The sequence below is a fragment of the Apium graveolens genome, chromosome 2 (assembly GCF_009905375.1).
Source record: "Apium graveolens cultivar Ventura chromosome 2, ASM990537v1, whole genome shotgun sequence".
Taxonomy (NCBI): domain Eukaryota; kingdom Viridiplantae; phylum Streptophyta; class Magnoliopsida; order Apiales; family Apiaceae; genus Apium; species Apium graveolens.
The window spans coordinates 196,156,318-196,178,770 of record NC_133648.1 but is presented as its reverse complement, the minus strand read 5'-3'; positions in this window follow the sequence as shown (position 1 = coordinate 196,178,770).

Genomic DNA, 22,453 nt, shown 5'->3' with positions numbered 1-22,453 from the left:
TGTCAATCGGGAATGAGTCTCGTTGTTGGGAGGGGTATATTAACTGGATTTTTCTAATCCTGACATGCAAGCTGAATTTTAAATTTTTTAATAATTTTTTCATATGACTAAAATTTATATATATTAACATCCGTACGGTTGGATTGTCGAAAAAATAATTTTATAAATTAATCTTGTCAATCGGGAACGATTCTCGTTGTCGGAAGGGGTACATTAACTGGATTTTTCTAATCCTGACATGCAAGATGAATTTCAAATTTTTTAATAAATTTTTCATATGATTAAAATTGATATATCTTAACATCTGCACTGTTTGATCGTCGAAAAAATCATTTTAAAAATTAATCTTGTCAATCGGGAACGAGTCTCGTTGTCAGGAGGGGTACATTAACTGGATTTTTCTAATCCTGACATGCTAGATGAATTTCAAATTTTTTAATAATTTTTTTATATGACTAAAATTGATATATCATAACATCCGTAGGGTTGGATCGTCGAAAAAATCATTTTAAAAATTAATCTTGTCTATCGGGAACGAGTCTCGTTGTCGGGAGGGGTACATTAACTGGATTTTTCTAATCCTGACATGCAAGATGAATTTCAAATATTTTAATAATTATTTTATATGACTAAAATTAATTTATCTTAACATCCGTAGGGTTGGATCGTCGAAAAAAACCATTTTAAAAATTAATCTTGTCAATCGGGAACGAGTCTCGTTGTCGGTAGGGGTACATTAACTGGATTTTTCTAATCCTGACATGCAAGATGAATTTCAAATATTTTAATAATTTTTTAATATAACTAAAATTGATATATCTTAACATCCGTATGTTTGGATCATCGAAAAAATCATTTTAAAAATTAATCTTGTCAATCGGGAACGAGTCTCGTTGTCGGGAGGGGTACATTAACTGGATTTTTCTAATCCTGACATGCAAGATGAATTTTAAATTTTTTAATAATTTTTTTATATGACTAAAATTGATATATCTTAACAATCGTAGGTTTGGTTTGTCGAAAAAATCATTTTAAAAATTAATTTTGTCTATCGGGAACGAGTCTCGTTGTTGGAAGGGGTACATTAACTAAATTTTTCTAAACCTCACATGCAAGATGAATTTCAAATTTTTTAATATTTTTTTCATATGACTAAAATTGATATATCTTAACATCCGTACGGTTGGATCGTCGAAAAAATCATTTTAAAAATTAATCTTGTCAATCGGGAACGAGTCTCGTTGTCGGGAGGGGTACATTAACTGGATTTTTCTAATCCTGACTTGCAAGATGAATTTCAAAATTTTTAATAATTTTTACATATGACTAAATTGATAAATCTTCACATCCGTACGGTTGGATCTTCGAAAATATCATTTTAAAAATTAATTTTGTCTATCGGGAACGAGTCTCGTTGTTGGAAGGGGTACATTAACTAAATTTTTCTAAACCTCACATGCAAGATGAATTTCAAATTTTTTAATATTTTTTTCATATGACTAAAATTGATATATCTTAACATCCATACGGTTGGATCGTCGAAAAAATCATTTTAAAAATTAATCTTCTCAATCGGGAACGAGTCTCGTTGTCGGGAGGGGTACATTAACTGGATGTTTCTAATCCTGACATGCAAGATGAATTTCAAAATTTTTAATAATTTTTACATATGACTAAATTGAGAAATCTTCACATCCGTACGGTTGGATCGTCGAAAAAATCATTTTAAAAATTAATTTTGTCTATCGGGAACGAGTCTCGTTGTTGGAAGGGGTACATTAACTAAATTTTTCTAAACCTCACATGCAAGATGAATTTCAAATATTTTAATAATTTTTTCATATGACTAAAATTGATATATCTTAACATCCGTACGGTTGGATCGTCGAAAAAATCATTTTAAAAAGTAATCTTGTCAATCGGGAACGAGTCTCGTTGTCAGGAGGGGTACATTAACTGGATTTTTCTAATCCTGACATGCAAGATGAATTTCAAATTTTTTAATAATTTTTTTATATGACTAAAATTGATATATCTTAACATCCGTAAGGTTGGATCGTCGAAAAAATCATTTTAAAAATTAATCTTGTCTATCGGGAACGAGTCTCGTTGTCGGGAGGGGTACATTAACTGGATTTTTCTAATCCTGACATGCAAGATGAATTTCAAATATTTTAATAATTTTTTTATATGACTAAAATTAATTTATCTTAACATCCGTAGGGTTGGATCGTCGAAAAAACCATTTTAAAAATTAATCTTGTCAATCGGGAACGAGTCTCGTTGTCGGGAGGGGTACATTAACTGGATTTTTCTAATCCTGACATGCAAGATGAATTTCAAATATTTTAATAATTTTTTTATATGACTAAAATTGATATATCTTAACATCCGTAGGGTTGGATCGTCGAAAAAATCATTTTAAAAATTAATCTTGTCTATCGGGAACGAGTCTCGTTGTCGGGAGGGGTACATTAACTGGATTTTTCTAATCCTGACATGCAAGATGAATTTCAAATATTTTAATAATTTTTTTATATGACTAAAATTAATTTATCTTAACATCCGTAGGGTTGGATCGTCGAAAAAACCATTTTAAAAATTAATCTTGTCAATCGGGAACGAGTCTCGTTGTCGGGAGGGGTACATTAACTGGATTTTTCTAATCCTGACATGCAAGATGAATTTCAAATATTTTAATAATTTTTTCATATCACTAAAATTGATATATCTTAACATCTGTACGTTTGGATCATCGAAAAAATCATTTTAAAAATTAATCTTGTCAATCGGGAACGAGTCTCGTTGTCTGGAGGGGTACATTAACTGGATTTTTCTAATCCTGACATGCAAGATGAATTTCAAATTTTTTAATAATTTTTTTATATGACTAAAATTGATATATCTTAACATTCGTAGGGTTGGATCGTCGAAAAAATCATTTTAAAAATTAATTTTGTCTATCGGGAATGAGTCTCGTTGTTGGAAGAGGTACATTAACTAAATTTTTCTAAACCTCACATGCAAGATGAATTTCAAATTTTTTAATATTTTTTTCATATGACTAAAATTGATATATCTTAACATCCGTACGGTTGGATCGTCGAAAAAATCATTTTAAAAATTAATCTTGTCAATCGGGAACGAGTCTCGTTGTCGGGAGGGGTACATTAACTGGATTTTTCTAATCCTGACATGCAAGATGAATTTCAAAATTTTTAATAATTTTTACATATGACTAAATTGATAAATCTTCACATCCGTACGGTTGGATCGTCATAAAAATCATTTAAAAATTTAACTTAATAACCGGGAATCTCATTTTATACAGTATTACTTTTACAATGGTTTCCTTGAAACACCATTGTGTAAAGATAAACTAAGACAACACTTTTTTTTATTATTAAACCGTTATGTAAGCATATTAGCTTTTTTAAATCTAACGGCTAATATCTAATCTCACTTCAATCAAGGTCTATCATTTCGACACTTCAGCAATCCGAGTAAAATGTTTACAACCTATCATCGAGTGCCACCTCATCAGGTGGTACCCATTGAAATTATAAAAAAATTATTTCAGACAACTATTTTATTCCATTGTATGAAGGTATCTAAGACAACCCTTCTAAAAACTGTTGTGTGAATTACACAACGTAATATCTAAAAGCTTGTATGAGACCAACTAAGACAACACTTTTGTTTTAACATAAAACCGTTGTATAAGAATATCATCTATTCTTCGATCTAACGGCCCATATCAAATCTCATATCAATGAAGGGCTCACATTTTGCCACCTCATCAATCCTTGTGAATGATTTACCACCTATCACGTGCTGCCACCTCAATACGTAGTACCCACTGAAATTCCTCAGACAACTATTTTATTCCGTTATTTGATGGTTTTGAGGACAACCTTTCTGAAAAACTGTTGTCTAAATTACACAATGTAATGTCAAAACCGTTTTCTTCTATCCCTATACGTTAACATAGTAACAACGGTTTGTAATCGTTGTGTTAAAGACCTACAACAACACTATATTTAAAAAACCGTTATCTGACTCGATGAGAGGATACAACTTGTACAACAATTTAAAAAAGATGGATATCCGTTGTTTGTTCTGGAGCTCACACAACTATTTTTTCTGCAAAATCAATTCACCGTTGTATGATTTTTTAGGATGACGGTTTTTTTAACCATTGTCTGTCAAGTGTTGTCTGATTGCAAATTTCTTGTAGTGACAAATGTACTATAAATTTTGAGAGAGGATGCAAAAAAATGTGACACACACATCTGAGGCTTTGTGTATTCTTCTGCTAGAACTACACAAATCAATTTTAGTTCTAAAGAAACACCTAAAAAAATGGATGGGTCTTTATCTGAAACTTTATCTGGTACGAAAGAAGAGGAGCCTGGAGAAGGAGCTAGTTCTGTTGTGGCCTCTTCCCCACCTGTTGCTGCTGAGAGAAAACAGACAAGAATTGCCCGAAATCCAAGTAAGATCTTATATATATATATATATGTGTGTGTGTGATGAGTGTAGTCTTTTTGTTTCTTCATTTATTTTTGGGCCTTCAAGGATATACCTAATTAATAAATGGCATGTCTTCTATTCAAAAGGCCCCTTGGTTTTTTATAATCTGTTTATATTTTGTATCTTTTTGAGAGATCCAGATGCTGAAATTGTAGCATTGTCACCCCAACCTTTGTTGGGCACAAATAGGTGCATGGGTGACGTGTGCCCCAAGGGTTTTAAAAGGGAGCAGAACCTCCAACTCCACATAAGAGGGCACAATTTACCCTCCAAGCTTAAAGAAAACACAGGCCATGAAATCAGCAAGAAGGTTTACGTGTGCCCAGAAAGTGGTTGTGTTCATTACAATGGGTCAAGGGCTCTTGGGCATCTTACTGCAATAAAAAATTTTTTTGCAGAAAACATGGTGAAAAGACATTTAGCTGCAATGAATGCAAAAAGAAGTATGCTGTTCTTTCTGACTTAAAGGCCCATGATAAGATTTGTGGTACCAAAAAGTATAAATGTGAATGTGGAATTAACTTCTCCACGTGATCATGATGACACCAACCCTCTCTTTGATTTATAATTACAATTTTTTCATGTTCGTCTATGCATTAATCACATTAATCATAATCATGTTTGCATAAATTTTGTATGAAAATTTTCTTAGTTTAAAATTTATCAATTGGAAGTGAATTTTATTATAGCACTTTTATAGCTTTTTTGTTTTGATGCTATCTTCCTATTTTTTATTGTAAATTAAATTATATTTTTTTGAAAAGAAAACAATTTTAAATAATTTCTATATGTATAAATAAAATGAACATCAAATTTTTTTACTAGCACAATAGATACATATACATTTTTTATGGATAAATAAACTAGAAAATATTAATTGCTGTATTTATTACTAAGGTTCGGGAGCTCAAGGCCTTTAATGACTTCCCTCGTGTTTCGTAGCTTAATTCCGCCTTTACGAGATTCCTACGTATCTCTGTGAATTAGATAATCAAGCCAAAAAACATAGTTCTGATTGAGGGGTAGATCCCTTTATATAGATGTTGAGAGTCCTTGAATTGGACTGGGGATATGAGACTTGTTGATCAAGTTCTCAAAATTTGGATATACTTTAAAGTCATAAAATAAAGGAATCAGATTCCTAGTTGGTGTAGGTGCCCTTGGGGCTATCTTTTATAGATTTATATCACTGATTGGACTCATTTAATGAGCTGTTAATCTCCCTTATTTATTAAGTACGAAATTAATAAATAATCAGAGTTTCGGGCCTCGTTAATTGGGCTTCGTTACTGGACCATTCCAGGTATAATTAATTCAACATTAACTATATTTCTAGGCTAATTTTAGGCTCATATCATTTTCCCCCCAACTTCTGGGAAACCGTAAAAGATTTCGCAGAAGTTAAGTTCATTTGTTCCCTTACAGGGTGTCGTTTTTGCGTAAAGTGTGGAGCGACCTACACATTTACAATGATTTGCCTTGCACACGGCTTCAGGGTTATTTTAGAACCTCTCTATTGGTTTTCTTACCTTATTTCTTTTTTTAGGAATTTTCTGGTATTTTTATAGAATTTTATCTTAGTTTTTGAGATTTTCTCCTTAATTTAAAGGAATTTTCCCTCAATTCTGGGATTTTTTCCTCAATACTTTACCGTAAATAATTTTTGAAAACTATTTTCTAATTTTCCCTAATTTTCTGGGATTTTATGCTTATTTTCCCTATTTATTGGGAATTTTTAGCAATTTTCCTGATTTTAACCCATTTTCTAATTAATTAAATAATCAGAAAAATAGGATTTTACTGCACAAGGCATCCTAGACATTGTTGATCCGCGCCTAGGAGACAATCTTCCAACAAAGTCTAGGAAATATACCTTCTGGGCGCTGTTGGAGATCAATACTTCCTGGGCGTCGTTGATCCACGCCTAGGAGACAACCTTCTAACGACGTCTAGGAAATATGCTTCCTAGGCATTGTTGGAGGTCAATACTTCCTGGGCGTCGTTGATCCAGGCCTAGAAGACAACCTTCTTACAACGTGTAGGAAATATGCCTCATGGGCGTTGTTGGAGGTCAATACGTCCATAATTCCTAGGCGTTGTTGACCCACGCCTAGGAGACATCCTTCCAACAGCGTCTAGGAAACTTGCGTCCTGGGCGTTGTTGGAGGTTCATACGTCCATAATTCCTAGGCATTGTAGACCCACACCTAGGAGACATCTTTCCAACAGCGTCTAGGAAACTTGCGTCCTGGGGCGTTTTTGGAGGTTCATACGTCCATAATTTCTAGGCGTTGTAGACCCACGCCTAGGAGACATCCTTCCAACAGCGTCTAGGAAACTTGCATCTTGGGCGTTGTTGGAGGTTTATACGTCCATAATTCCTAGGCGTTGTAGACCCACGCCTAAGAGATATATTTGGTACCACGCCCAGGAATCATGTCCTCTAGGCGTGGTTTGGGCTTTCAAGCCTTGATTAATTCGGTGAATTTTGGTTTTTTGGTTTAGAATGTTCTACATCTATTCAAAATTCAAACTTTGTGGGTTTCCCGCCTTTGCTAGGCCCATTTCTTTTGGCCCAGACACGTTTGAGCTCCCACACGCTCATCTATATAAGGAGTGGAGTGTGAGTTCATTTCTCACACTTCACTTCCACAAAATTTCTTCACCTCTAGATTTTTCTACTCTGCAAATATTCTCTCAAGAATAGCCACCGCAAAGTGATTTCCGGCATTCTACACCACCGCATTCTGGGCTCATTTTGAAGATTCCGTTTGAATCTTCATCTTCTTCGATTATTTTCAAGAGCTTTCTGGGTTTCAGTCTTCATCCATGGCGGATTCCGATTCATCCCACTCCCAGGTTCCCCAAGCAGTTCCCCGTCCATCTAGGGCCAGCCGAGGTAAAAAATCTCTCGTTCATTCCTCAGTTATTTCTCTTAGGGATCTTTTAACCGAATTTGGACAAGCCTTCCCTAATATGTTACACTTAGATGCATATAATTATCCTTCTAGATTTGATTCAGAACAAGTAGGCACCATAGCTCGCCTTTTTGGTATTTCTCACCCTTATAGGGTCATGGCTCCAGGCCCAAATGATAGGGCCTGTTACCCAAAGCCTGGGGCCATTCGGGTCTATAAGGAAACCTTTTATGTTGGTTTTCTCCTTCCTCCTCATCCTTTCGTTTTTCGCCTTTTGGGTGAAGCCCGAGTCTGTCCGACCCAACTCACACCCGATTCTTGGCGTTTCATTCACTGTTATATGGCCCAATCACGTAAACACGGTTTTGAGCCTAACGTTTGTGTCTTTCGCTATTTATTTAAGTTTTTAAATGCTTCTGAGGACCAAGGATGGGTCAAAATAGTTCATAGATCCTTGGCCCGCTCCTGCTTTGTTTCTGGCACCAACCCTAACTCGTATCCAACTTAGAAGAGTGAGTGGTTTTACGTGTTTCAGGATTCCGAAGAGGGTTGGGACCATTTGTTCAGGCCCAACTTCTCAAAAAGTATAGACGGGTCTTTAAGAGATCTAAAATTGGGGATTGATGAGGATGCGGCCATCAAGGCCATCACAGTTGATAACTTGCATCATTGCGCTCTCATCCTTTCAGAGGGCAATTTGCAAAATTTAGGTCTAAGTGACCTAGGTCCCGAGGGTATTTCTTTCCCCTTTTATTCCACTTTTTAACTCCTTATTTTTGTCTTTCTTCTTACGTGCCTATATCTTTTTGCATCTAGGGCAGCTCTGGACACGATTTTCAAGAAGCGGGAGGCCCGTACTGCCAAGGGTTCTGCTGTTGAGACCTAACGCGACAAGCGGGTTAGGATTAGTGGCGGCCCTTCAATAACGGTTAAGGAGGTCGTCCCTACCTTTATATCCCAGAGGCCTCTTAGCCTTGATAAGGATACCTCTCCTTTCACCGTCACTTGGGGCCATCAGAGGAGGGATACCGTGGTAGGGAGTTCCGAGGCTGCCGCTGTTTGGTCAGAGAGCGTGATTACGCCTCATGACAAGGCCGAGATAGTAGAGTCTTCTGATGACCTACAGATTGAGCGTCTGGGTGCTCAGGTCGTGGCTTCTGTAAGCGTTTTCCTTATTTCCTTTTTGACTATTTTTTAATTATTTCATACTTACTTACTGTATTTGGATACGCTCGTGTAGATGAATACCTATCTCCAGGCCGCCCTTTACAATCTGAAGGATGCGAGGACTAGCCTGACCATTGCTGAGAGAGATAGTGATAGGTACCTCAAGGCTTCGGAGGCCAACTTCACTCATTTTCGTGAGGTAGAGAAGGAGCTGGCGGATGAAAAGGAGAAAGTTCGCAAGCTGGAGCTGGATTCCCAAAGGGCCGGGCTAAGGTGATAGATGAGTATAAGGCATCTCAGGACTTTCAGGATGTCCTGAATGCTGAGTATGATGCTAACTTTCCGGAGACCTTTTCTAGCTGCTGGGAGCATATAGTGGAGGAGATTGTGAAGAAGATCCCGGAGGTGACTCTCGCAGCCTATCCAGTCCCTGATATTCCTGGGCAAGAGCCTCTTCTTGAGGATATTCCTCTCTCTCCTACTCTCACTACTTCCGCTGATGCCACAACTATTTCTCCTCGAGATGCTGATCCTACGGGAGATAAGCCCGTTCCTCCTTCTACTGCTGCCGAAGGGAGAAACGATGATGATGCCTTTTTCAAGGATCTTGAGTAGTTTGTTTTTCTTATTTGGCCCCCGAGGCTTTTTATATATTAACTTATTTGTACTTGGAACTTATTACCCTTCAGGGTTTATTATGTTATTTTAAGTTATTTGTTTGCTATTCTACTATTTGTTTCAAGTACTTGTACTATTAGTTTGTTAGCCTTTCTAAAAAGTTGTCCCTAATTTTTTCTCTTACTTGTACTAAAATAGATAAGCAAACTCAACCATATATGGTATGAACCAAACAGTTCTAGAATAAGATGAACCAAACAGTTCTAAAACAAATTTATGGAAACTTCTTGGGATTCATCCCTTACACAAGTCTTAATAATCATCAAACTAAATCATGTAAATCCTAAGCGAGCAAAGATTCAAGGTGCTTTTCAACCTACTTGTCATCTCGACAAGTGTGAATCGTACTTAATCATTTTATACGTAGTAAACCTTCAGGTTTTGTGCATGCCAAGTTCTCGGAACTTCAAAACCATCCATAGTCTCAAGCTTGTAGGTTCCTCTACCTTGAACACTCTTGACCTTGTATGGCCCTGCCCAATTTGGGTCAAGCTTCCCTATCTGCCCTACACCAGAAGCTTCCACCTTCCTTAAGACTAAGTCACCCTGTTTGAAGAACCTTTCTTTAACCCTTAGATTATAGTAGAACGAAGCCTTTTTCTAATATTCAACTATGTTCGCATGTGCCTCATCCCGTACTTCATCAATTAGATCCAGGGCTAACCTTTGCCCTTTCTCATTTTCCTCATTACTGAAAGCTTGAATCCTGGGGGAGGAATGTGATATTTCTACAGGAACAACTGTTTCTGCCCCATATGCTAACATGAAGGGAGTTGCTCCGGTCGTCACTCTACAGGTAGTCCTATAAGGCAATAGTATTGGAAGTATCTCATTCACCCAATTATTCCTCGACTTCTCGATCCTCTTCTTTAGTCCATCCAGGATTATCCGATTTTCCACTTCCGCTTGCCCATTGGCTTGCGGATGAGCTACAGAGGTGAATCATAATTCAATTTGATTCTCCTCATAATACTTCTTGAATTCTTCATTGTTGAACTGTGTTCCATTGTCAGTGACTAGGATGTGGGGAATTCCATACCGGCACCTGATATTTTGCCACAGGAATTGTGCAACCTGCTTAGTTGTGATTTCGGCCAAGGGTTTGGCTTCAATCCACTTAGTAAAATAATCAATGGCTACAATCAGAAACTTCCTTTCTGTCGTGGCCATGGGGAAAGGCCCAAGTAATCCATTCCCCACATAGAAAAGGGGATAGGTGAGTTGATGGAGGTCAGCATCTCGGGGGGTTGTCTAACAACAGGTGCATGCTTTTGGCAGCAGTCACACTTTTTCACATATTCTCTGGCATCGCCCATCATTTCCGGCCAATAGAAGCCTAAACGGGTTATTTTATGAGCTAGCGCTCTGCCCCCCAAGTGTTGCCCACATATGCCCTCATGTACTTCTTCAAGATCCAAACGTGCCTCATCGGGCCTGAGATACCTTAAGTAAGGAACCACAAAAGATCTTTTATACAAAATCCCATCTATCAAAGAGTATCTTAGTGCTCAAACAGCCAACTTCCGTGCTTCAGTAGCATCATTTGGCAACCATCCTGTTTGAATATTAGTCTTAATGGGATCAATCCATGAAGTCCCCAGACCTATAGGAGCTACAAGCTTAACATCAATGCTCCGTGTCTTCAGAACACGGAAGTATACAATTCCTGAACTTTCCTCTATCTCGGATGAAGCAAACTTTGATAATGCATCTGCTTTAGCATTTTCCTCCCTCAGAATGTTCTCAATATGGCATTCAGCGAATTGGGTCATCACGACCCTTACTAGGCAGACATACTTAGCCATCGTATCATCCCTTGCCTCAAACTCTCCCTTTACCTGGGATATGACCAGCTTCGAGTCTCCACAGACTTTTAAGTTCTTGACTCTAGGTGTCCCTGCTAAGCCAAGACCATCTATCAGAGCTTCATATTCTGCCTCATTATTGGCTGGGAAGTCTAACTTCATGGCATACTCAATCAAGAACCCATCAGGGCTTTGTAAAACCAAACCTGCTCCACTTGAATTTTTTTTTGACGCTCCATCAAAATAGAGGACCCAATATTCCTTCTCCTTATCATCCTTTTCTTTGTCCCCCTTCTTAACTTCCTTGTCTTGAGGTATGGTATCTTTCTGCACCCCGACTTCTTGGTTGGATATTGTACATTCCACCACGAAGTCAGCCAATGCCTGGGATTTTATTGCCGTTCGTGGCTTATATTTGATTTCGAATTCTCCCAACTCTATTGCCAATTTGATCAGTCTCCCACTAGCCTTGGGACTATGAATTATATTTCTCGAGGGCTGATTTGTTAGAACCTCAATTTGGTGAGCCTGAAATTAAGGACGTAACTTTCTTGAAGCCATTATCAGGGCTAAAGCAAACATCTCAATGGTTGAATAATTCAACTCAGCTCCATGCAGAATTTTGCTAACATAGTATACGGGTTTCCGGACTTTCAGTTCCTCCTTAACCAACACAGTGCTCAAGGCATTTTCTGAAACAGCCAAGTACAAGTATAGAACCTCATTCAAAACTGGCTTGGCCAACAATGGGGCTTGAGCCATATATTCCTTAAACTCTTCGAATGCCTTCTGGCTTTCTTCACTCCATAAAAATTTTTTAACCTTCTTTAATGACTTGAAAAATGACAAACACTTATCCCCGGACTTGGAGACGAATCGTCCCAACGCAGCAACCCTTCCAGTGAGCTTTTGAACATTTTATCGGGGTTTGCCTCGATCCCCCTTTTGGAGACCATCAATCCCAAAAAATTTCCAGATCCTAATCCAAAAGCACACTTCGTAGGATTTAACATCATCTTGTGGTACCTCAGGTCCTCGAAAGCTTCCCTCAAATGGGTTATATGATCAGTCTTTACTTGACTCTTGACATGTCATCAACATAGACTTCCATAGTCTTGCCAATAAGATCCTTAAAAATTTTATTTACCAGCATTTGATAGGTGGCTCCTGCATTCTTAAGACCAAATGTCATAACAAAAATAAACACCAAAGTCTGTGATAAATGATACCTTTGGAATGTCATCATTGTGCATCTTGATCTGATTGTATCCACTAAATCCATCCATGAAGCTCAGCATCTCATGCCCAGCAGTGGCATCTATGAAAGTATCAATCCTTGGCAACAGAAAACAGTCCTTAGGGCATGCATCATTCAGATCAGTGAAGTCTACACACATCCACCATTTTCCATTAGCCTTCTTCACCATTACAGGGTTTTCTAGCCATTCCGGAAACTATATCTCCTCAATGAAACCAGCCTCTAAGAGCTTCTCAACCTCCTATTTTATAGCTTCTTGCCTTTTTGGAGCAAAGCTTCTTTTCTTTTGCTTCACAATCTTCCGATTTGGATCTATATTCAGCTTGTGAGTAATCAGTTCCAGGTCTATTCCTGGCATATCAGCTGCTGACCTTGCAAACACATCATTATTTTCTTGCAAAAATTTTACTAACTTCCCTCTAAGGGGCTCCTCGAGTGTGGCTCCAATGAAAGTCACCTTTTCAGGATTCTCGGGGGCTAAAGAAATTGAGACCAAGTCTTCTACCGGCTTCCCTCTTTTCTCATCATTCTCTCGGATATCCAGATCTTCAATAGGCAGAACCTGCCCCCCAACTCCATTTTCCCTCAAAGAGGCCATATATCAACTTCTAGCCATTTTTTGATCTCCTTTCTCTTCTCCGATTCCATCCCAGGTGGGAAACTTCATAAATGAACGGTAGGAAGAAGGGACTACCTTGAATGTGTGTATCCCTGTTCTTCCCTGTTAGGTCATACTTTCACTGTAGAGGGGGTGAATACAGTGTTTATTACAATCAAATCAAACTTCAAGAACTTATGTAACAGAAAACAAACTTTATTGAAACAATAAACTCTGTTACAATCTGGAACTGTTATCTCTCAGTGATGAACAAAATATCACGAGAGCTGCTAGGGTTACAGTAAATAATATTCTCGATAATTATAACACTACTAGTGTAAACCCTATGTCTGTGTTTATATATTACACAGTTACAAGATAATCGCTAATTGATATGGAATATAATTCTGCTTCCTAATATATATCAATCAGATATCTTTTCTTCCAAGTATTCCATTCTTTACAGAATTCCTTCTTCATGCATATCTCTTCTTATGTTTATCTTGATCTTCTTAACTTTAATCAGCTACTGTCCTTATCTGATCGTCCTTCAGCACTTAAGTTCTGATATCTAACTCCTGGTGCTTATCTCCTGATAACATAAGTACTGATATCCCTTAAGTCCTGACGTCCAGTATAAGTACTGATCAGTTAAGTACTGATTTGTCCTGTTCAAATAAGATCTGAAATCTAAACATAAAACATATTAGCCATGACATTATCAAATATATCTAACAATCTCCCCCAACTTGTAAATTAGCAAAATATACAAGTTTAACAGATATTTGATGATGTCAAAAACATTAAGTACAAATGTATGAGAATTAGAAAAGATAACTACAACTTACAGTCCTTAAAGCTTTTACCAATTCAACTTCTGATAACAACTTTAGTCTGTATACACATCAGAATTTAAGCAGTTGTAGATCTTCGACTTGGCTTCATCATTTTCTGATCTCTCTGATGTCAGGAGTTGTTCTGAGATAATTCTTCAACAAACATTTCTCAGCATATCTGAGTTCATCAATCATTCTCCGTTTGACATCTTTAAGCTCTGCGGTATCTTCACCAGTTTGAAATATTGCAGCTCTGAGATCATTAATCTTTGCTTTTCTCAACTCCTGATCTAGTCTTATGACATAAGCTTTGTCAGACTCTAGATTGAATTCAAGCCCCTTAATACCAAGATATGTTCTGATCTGTGCAGTATTAGGCTTCATATCAACAATATCACCATTGTGATTTCTGTACTTTGGAACATATATGCTGTCAGACTTAACAGAATAAAGTCTTTTCTGTCTCTGAATCTGTTCTTTCAAATAGTTTGCAGCAGTCCCTGTCAATCTGTCATCCACTTGAAGTAAGAATAATACATGCTCCAATTCTTCAAAATACTTCAATGGAATGGCATTTTGTCTTATATGATAAACCCTACCATCTGTCATGAAATACAACAAGATGTGTTCCTTCAAGTAGGTATGGTAAACCATTTGTACAGATTCCAGTTGATTCAATCTTTCAGGAGTTGCTCCAATACCTGGTTCACTCAAGGAAGTTGGATCATTGGTAGTGTTGTGTACTCTTCTTTCATCAGCACTTCCCAATCCAGTTTTATCTCTTGCTTCCTTTCCAGTAACTACTCTAGCTTCAAAACGACTTGCAGTAGTCTTCAAAGATTGAGTTTGTTTTGCCTTAGTGAATCCTGGTAGGAGTGTTTTTGATCTTCCTTCTGATATCAAGTTAACTTGAGCTGTGTCAGAGGTTACTTGCTTCTTTTGAATATCAGAACTTACAATTTCTTGACTCTGAACAACTTGAGCCATGTCAGAGGTTGTTTTAAGAACTTTTCTTGAAGTCAGAGCAAGATTATCTTTGTCATCAGTAATTTCTTCATCTTCAGGAGGTACATAAACTTTAACAGGTTCACCAACCTTTTCTTTACCCTTGGATCTTGGATCTATCTTTGGTTGTGATTTAGCAAATGTTGCTTCAGTTTGTGCCTTTTCTTTAATCACAATACCTTTCAGTTTTGGAAGTGACTTTTTACCAGAAGCTTCAGATTTAGATGTGGCTTTCTTTGATTTAAGTCTAGCTTCTTCTTCCTTTAAACTTTCCAAGTCCATTCCTGGATTTTCTTGAAGAAATAACTGTCTTGACATTTCTTCATCAAGATCTAGAAGTTCATCAGAATTTATTCTTTTACCAGTATCAGAACTTATTCTCTTCTCAGTATCAGAACTTATCCTGTGACTTGCAATTTCAGCATTTCTTGATGAGAATCTTTTACCTTGACTATGACCTCCACCCATTCCAGAGTTTCCTTGGTCATCTTTTTCATCATCCTTTCCTTGCAGTGTCTTGTCATCCTTGCATTTGGACTTAATCACTTTCTCCCCCTTTTTGGCATCAGCAGGAAGTAGAAGAGAGATAAGCAATTCCACTGAAGATTGGATTTCAGTCAATTGTGATTGCTGAGAAGCTTGATTTTGCAGAATTTGATCAATCTGTGCTTGTTGACGATCTTGAGTCTTCTCAATATAAGCAATCCTGTCAGTAGAAGGTTGAAAGAACTTTTTCTTATCAAGTTTCCAAACTTGTTCCTGCTTGATAAAGTTCTCCTGAATCTTGTGTATTTCTGCATGAGTGGTTGAATGAAGACCTTGTAGATGTTTAGTACTCAATGCAGTGACACGAAGCTGGATTTTGAAATCATCAGAATTTAACATTGCATCAGCTTTAGTTAAGTGCTCAGTAAGATGTAACGCAGATGGAATACATGAAACTGAGTTCCATTCCTTAGTCCACTTCTGACCTGCAGGAGTTTCACTCCAAGGCACTGGTGGTTCCTCTGTAACAAACTTCTTTACTAGTTCAGACTTAGAAAGAGGAATATGTCCTGAAGGACCTGCTGCATCAGTATCTGCAGTTGGTGCAGCATCACCAGTATCTCCAGCATGTCCAGCATCAGAACTTATAGAATCAGTATCATCTGATATAATAGCAGTGTGAGTAGCAATGGAGGCGTCAGCATCCTCTAATTGCTGATCTGATGCTAAGTTCTGATCAAAAGCCATATCCTGATGCTCACCTAAAGTCTGATCATCAGTGTCTAGATGCAGAGAAGGTGACGTAGATAATTCCGGAGTTTGAATAGCATCAGTAACAGGTGTTGGCAAAAGATTTGTTGCTGTTGGAGCTTCTAAGAAAATTACTCCAGGCACAACTAAGTGTTGATCAGCATTATCAGCACTTGTGCCTTGATTACCAAGAGACACAGATGGGAAATTAGCCTTGTCAGATACAGTTTCCTGAGATGGAGTAGATGGAGAAGAAGTAACTGGATCAAATTCTTTTTCTTGTGAGATCAGAGATTCCTGATCCCCTTCCTTAGCTGCTTCCTCCTCATCATCTGAAACTGGCCTTTTTGCCCTCTATTTCTTGTATTTCCTTGGTAATTTAGAGTCCTTGGAAGTTTCAGGAATTGTCATTTTTCTAAGCCTCTTGAGAAGCTTAGATCCTCCATGTTCAGAATCCTTCTGAGAAATCTTTTTCTCAGCTGCAGTTACCACAGGTTCTGAAGAAAGAATCTGTTCCTCAGAATCTGATTCATCTCTCAAAGTAATCCTCCTCTTCTTCTGAGGTGTTTGAGAAACAGTCTTTGTTCTCTTTGACTTAGAAGATGTAGGCTTCACATAGGACTTGAGATATGTTCTGAGAGATGGTTGAGAGGTTTGAGGTGGCTGAGTAGAGGTGGTAGGTGCTGATGAACCAGGTTCTGATGTTTGAACATCAGGATAAAGTGCAGTGTACTTAACAGGATCATAGGTGATTAAGGCTTGTTTGACAGATAAAGGTATTAAGAGGGGTCTTAACACAGCCTTTTTAGTATCAGAAGATAATAAATCAGTAAAAGCTCTCTTAGCTATTCTGAAAGATGGAATTAGATCACCAAAATTTTGGGGCGGATTACAACAAAAACTATAAATAAGCTGACAAAATCTTGCAAAATATACAGTATTGCGATCTTCTGTCATCCTATCCCCAATAAAACCTAAGACTGCTCGTGCATAATCAAAATCAGTGTGATTTAGAAGTGCATACCCGATTTGTTGGCTGAATATGGGAATTGCATCAAAATTTGAACATTTGTTGGCGAAAGCTTTGGTAATGTAATCAAAGAAGAAACTCCATTCCCTCCTTATGAAAGATCTCTTCAACTGTCCAAGCTTGGTCAATGTTCCTTCATATCCCAGACTAACCATCATGTTTTGAAGAACTGAGTCATCAAAAGTAGAATAAACACAGTCCTCAGGTAGCTGTAATGCATGTCTAACTGTAGACAAAGTCACAACATACTCATCTTCCCCTGATGAAAATATTATACTTGGGGACCCTTGAGCACCACCATTGTCATATACTCCACTCCTCCAAAACTCCAGTACTTGAACTCCAGAAATGGATGTAGGCTCAGTTAGAGCAAACCCAATATCAGAACTAGTGAAAAAGTCCTGAATGAAATGAAGTTCAGAGGGTGCCTCTGTAGTGTTTAGTATCGCAGAGAAGTTATTAGGAACAAACTTTGCTCCATCAAAGAGAATGTCCTTGGGTGCCATTATGTTTGGAAAGAAATCGGTAACCTGTAATGTGTTTGAGAAAATGCCTCTTAAAAGAAAATCGTCAGTAGATGAGAGAGTTGAAAAGTAAAGAGAGAGATAAAATATAAAGGTAAATAAAAGATTTGACAATCTTTGCTCTCTTTTACTTATACACAAAAAGTAACCGTTGAGGACACATGGCAGACATGCATTTAAAAGTAGTGGTAAATACCTTGACACCTGTTATACATAGAGAAGGCAAAAAGTAATGGGCACGGTAAATAAGGAATAATTACCACCCACTTGCAGTTTTTCAAGGAAAAACCGTTCCACTTACCTAGATTCCATTAATCAAGGTGAATCAGTTTTAATTTAAAATTGAAATTGTTCCCACTAATTCAAATATTTTACTCTGCAATATCAATATTCTGAAAAAAAAACTGTGAGTGAGAATGAGTAAAATCAATCAGTTAAGTAAGTACTGATAAAACATTATCAGAACTTAAAGTCAGACACAATTTATACGATCATCAGAATATTTATCAGGATTTATCAATGCGTATCAAAATTTCTCAGAGACAAGATCATAAGACAAAAACAAATTCCATTAATATATCAAAATAATACATTGATGAAATTGAAATTACATCAGAACTTTTACAATATTGTTCTAAGCTTCTAAATCTAACATCAACAGCCTTAGTCCTAGCTAAGAAGCCTGACAAAGCTGAGGATGAAGAAGAACAGGAAGAAGACGAGATGAAGTCATCTTCCTCTTCCTATCTTCGACAAACAAGATAGCGAGTCGAATGATTCGCTCTTGCTGACGGATAGCTTCCCGCCTTTCCTCCTCCAATCGATCAAGATGAAGCTGGTAGTCCATCTCGAAGAACAGAAGTCGGTTCAGCACCGCCTGTGGGACAGAGCCCCATATCTCTTCAGGAATGGCAGTTACATGCCACTCCTGCTGCCAGTCGGCGCAGCTTAGCTCCATATGAAAATTTTGGTAATTCAAAAACATGTTGAATCGGACCATGATGTTTTTGAAAAAGAATATGAAGTTAAGATTGTGAGAAAAATTGATGGAAAGGCTAATGTGAAGTGGCTGTTTATATAGGCAAGAGAATGCCAGGAGACGCGAAGATATTTAATGCTGACAGATAGAGTTAAGTCTACCTCGTCTCCCTAGACTTGAAAAAGAATAACAGTCATTTGAAAAGGAATGTGCACATGTAACAAGAGTGAACTGTTCAAGGACGAGTGCCATTAGTCCTACCCATAGACTATTAATCTTCCACTTCAACATATTCTAAATTAATCTGAGACTGTTACCAAATTTTACTCACAGATAAGTCAAGTAAAGGGTTAGACTGAAAAATCAGAACTTAGACCTATACCAGAACTTAACAGTCATCAGAACATAATGTCTTAATTCGAACAAGGAATATCTATCTTAGTAAGTTTTCATACAAGTTCTGAGTTATAGTCTTCAGAACTTAATCATCAGAACATATAACTAGAACGTGTCCTCAGAATTTGTGCAAGGTGACACAGTGACTGTTTGTCTAAAAGAACATAGACCACCACAAAAATTTCATCATTCATATGGAGTGATTTGTGTGTGCATTAAGCTAAATAACTAATAAAGAGTAAAGTCTGATTTACTTCAGTACATCTTAGAAATAAGTCATAATTAAAATTTTGCTAAAGAGCTGTCATTATCCTGAAACCTACTGATAAATGAGTTCATGCATGAGTCCACCTCAACTATTTTTGTGCTAATTTTATGCATCTTTTTAAATTCTATTTTACAGTGGCTTCTCAGTGTAAGTGAGTTACGACTGCTTATCAGAATTTATGCTATTATCAGAGTATTTCTCCAGTAATCATAGAGTGTGAAAAGTCACCAAGAAAATATTTTGCTTTTCTAATGCATATTTACTTAATACCAGCTATGCACTTGGGTCGGCCCATTCACATTTTTACTCTAGATCTCAAAGGAGTACCTGATATTATTCTTTGATTCTTTTTCTTCTTCTTTTGATAAGTGAGGTTTATCAGCACTTAGTACATTCAGCAGTTTTACTAGAATCAGAACTTAAACAGATGAGTAGCATTATTCTAATTTGGGACTTAGTAATAAGATGAATAAAGTAAACTAAACTAAGCTCAAGTATCAGAATTTGCTTGTGTCATAAGATTTCCACAGAAATAATTACTTCTTTCATGGGATCATTTGTTTATTGAAGACTAGTAGGTCAGTATCTAGCACAATTATCCTCATAGGATTGAATGATTACTTAAACAGATATATCACTTATTAGAGTTAAGAGATATATATCAGACAACAGTCAGTACTTAAAAACATTTATCAATTAAGCACAGAATACACAAAGAGATTAATTCTGTAAATACTGATCATAAAGTCTGATAACATAGAACAAGTTTAAGCAGATTTAGAGAAAGAACCTAAAATCATTCCAAGTTCATTTACCAATCTTGTAAAGGTAGCTTCACACAGTGGTTTTGTGAAGATATCTGCTACTTGTTGATCTATGGGAACAAAATGCAATTCCACTGTACCTTCATCCACATGTTCCCTGATGAAATGGTACCTGATGCTGATGTGCTTTGTCATAGAGTGTTGAACTGGATTACCTGTCATAGCAATAGCACTTTGATTATCACAGTAAATAGGGATTTTGAAATATGTTAACCCATAATCCAGTAACTGATTCTTCATCCAAAGAATCTGTGCACAGCAGCTTCCTGCAGCAATATACTCTGCTTCTGCAGTTGATGTGGAAATTGACTTTTGTTTCTTGCTATACCAAGAAACCAATCTGCCTCCAAGAAATTGGCAGCTTCCACTTGTGCTTTTCCTGTCAATTTTGCAACCTGCAAAATCTGCATCTGAGTAACCTATTAATTTAAAATCTGATTCTCTAGGATACCATAATCCTAGATCAGCTGTTCCTTTAAGATACTTAAAGATTCTTTTTACAGCTGTTAAGTGAGGTTCTCTTGGATCTGCTTGAAATCTTGCACAAAGACAGGTAGCAAACATGATATCTGGTCTACTAGTAGTTAGATAGAGAAGTGAGCCAATCATACCTCTGTAATCAGTAATATCTACTGAATTACCAGTATCCTTATCCAGTTTTGTTGCAGTGGCCATGGGAGTGGATGCACTTGAACAGTCTTGCATTCCAAATTTCTTCAGCAAGTTTCTGGTGTACTTAGATTGACAAATAAAAGTTCCTTCTTCACTCTGCTTGACTTGAAGGCCCAGAAAATAACTAAGTTCTCCCATCATACTCATCTGATATCTTGACTGCATTAGTTTGGCAAACTTTTTGCAAAGTTTGTCATTTGGAGACCCAAAAATGTTATCATCAACATAAATCTGGACCAAAAGTAAGTCCTTGCCATGGTTGAGATAGAACAGTGTTTTGTCAATAGTTCCTCTGTTGAATCCACTTTCCTGAAGAAACTGAGCTAAAGTCTCATACCATGCTCTAGGAGCTTGCTTAAGTCCATAAAGTGCTTTATCAAGCCTGTAGACATAATCTGGATGTTTGGAATCTACAAAGCCTGGAGGTTGTTCAACATATACTTCCTCCTCCAATTCTCCATTGAGAAAAGCACTTTTCACATCCATTTGAAAGACAGTAAACTTTTTGTGAGCAGCATAAGCCATGAATACCCTTATGGCTTCTAACCTAGCAACTGGCGCAAATGTTTCATCATAGTCAATTCCTTCCTGTTGAGAATATCCTTTTGCAACCAGCCTTGCCTTGTTCCTTGTAATTATGCCATCACTATCATTTTTATTTCTGAATACCCATTTTGTACCAACAACAGATCTATTCTTAGGTCTTGGCACTAAGGTCCAGACTTTGTTTCTTTCAAATTCATTCAACTCTTCCTGCATTGCTTGCACCCAATCAGCATCTTGAAGAGCTTCTTCCACTTTCTTTGGCTCAGACTGAGAGAGAAAAGAATTGTAAAGACATTCATTAGAAGTACCTGTTCTAGTTCTGACACCTGCATCAGGATTTCCAATTATCAAATCAGGTGTATGTGATTTTGTCCACTTCCTTGCAGATGGAAGGTTTTCTCTAGAACTGGATGCTCCCCCATGATTCATGCTGTCTTCGTTTTCATTTTCTGATGCTCCCCCTGAAACTATGCTCTCTGAGTTGGATTCTTCAGCATTTAGATTTTCAGCACTATCAGTACTTGGCTTATCAGAACTTGACGAATCAGAACTTGAAGAGCCAGATGTGTGTTCTGATGCTTCTTGAGATGTGATAATATCTTGAGTATGCTCCCCCTGCATTGGTGCATCTTCCTTTGACGTAGTCACCACAGTTTCAATAACATCAGAGTTTAATCCATCAGAGTTTACAGTACTAGAACTTAGACTGTCAGGATTTAAGGTATCAGAATATGAATCTTCATTTTCAAATCTCAGCTGATCATGATCAATGCAATCTTCAAGTCCAGTGATCTTCTTGTCATCAAAAGAGACATTGATAGATTCCATGACCACTTTTGTTCTCAAATTATAGACTCTGAAGGCTTTTGTGGAAAGTGGATATCCAACAAAGATTCCCTCAGCAGCTTTTAGATTAAACTTGGATAGCTGTTCAGGATGAGTCTTGAGAACAAAACACTTACATCCAAATACATGAAAGTATTTCAGATTTGGCTTCTTGTTCTTCACCATCTCATATGGTGTTTTTCCATGCTTGTTAATGAGTGTTGCATTTTGAGTAAAACAAGCAGTCTGCACAGCTTCAGCCCAGAAATAGGTTGGAAGCTTTGCTTCTTCAAGCATTGTTCGTGCAGCTTCAATGAGAGTTCTATTCTTCCTTTTAACAACTCCATTTTGCTGT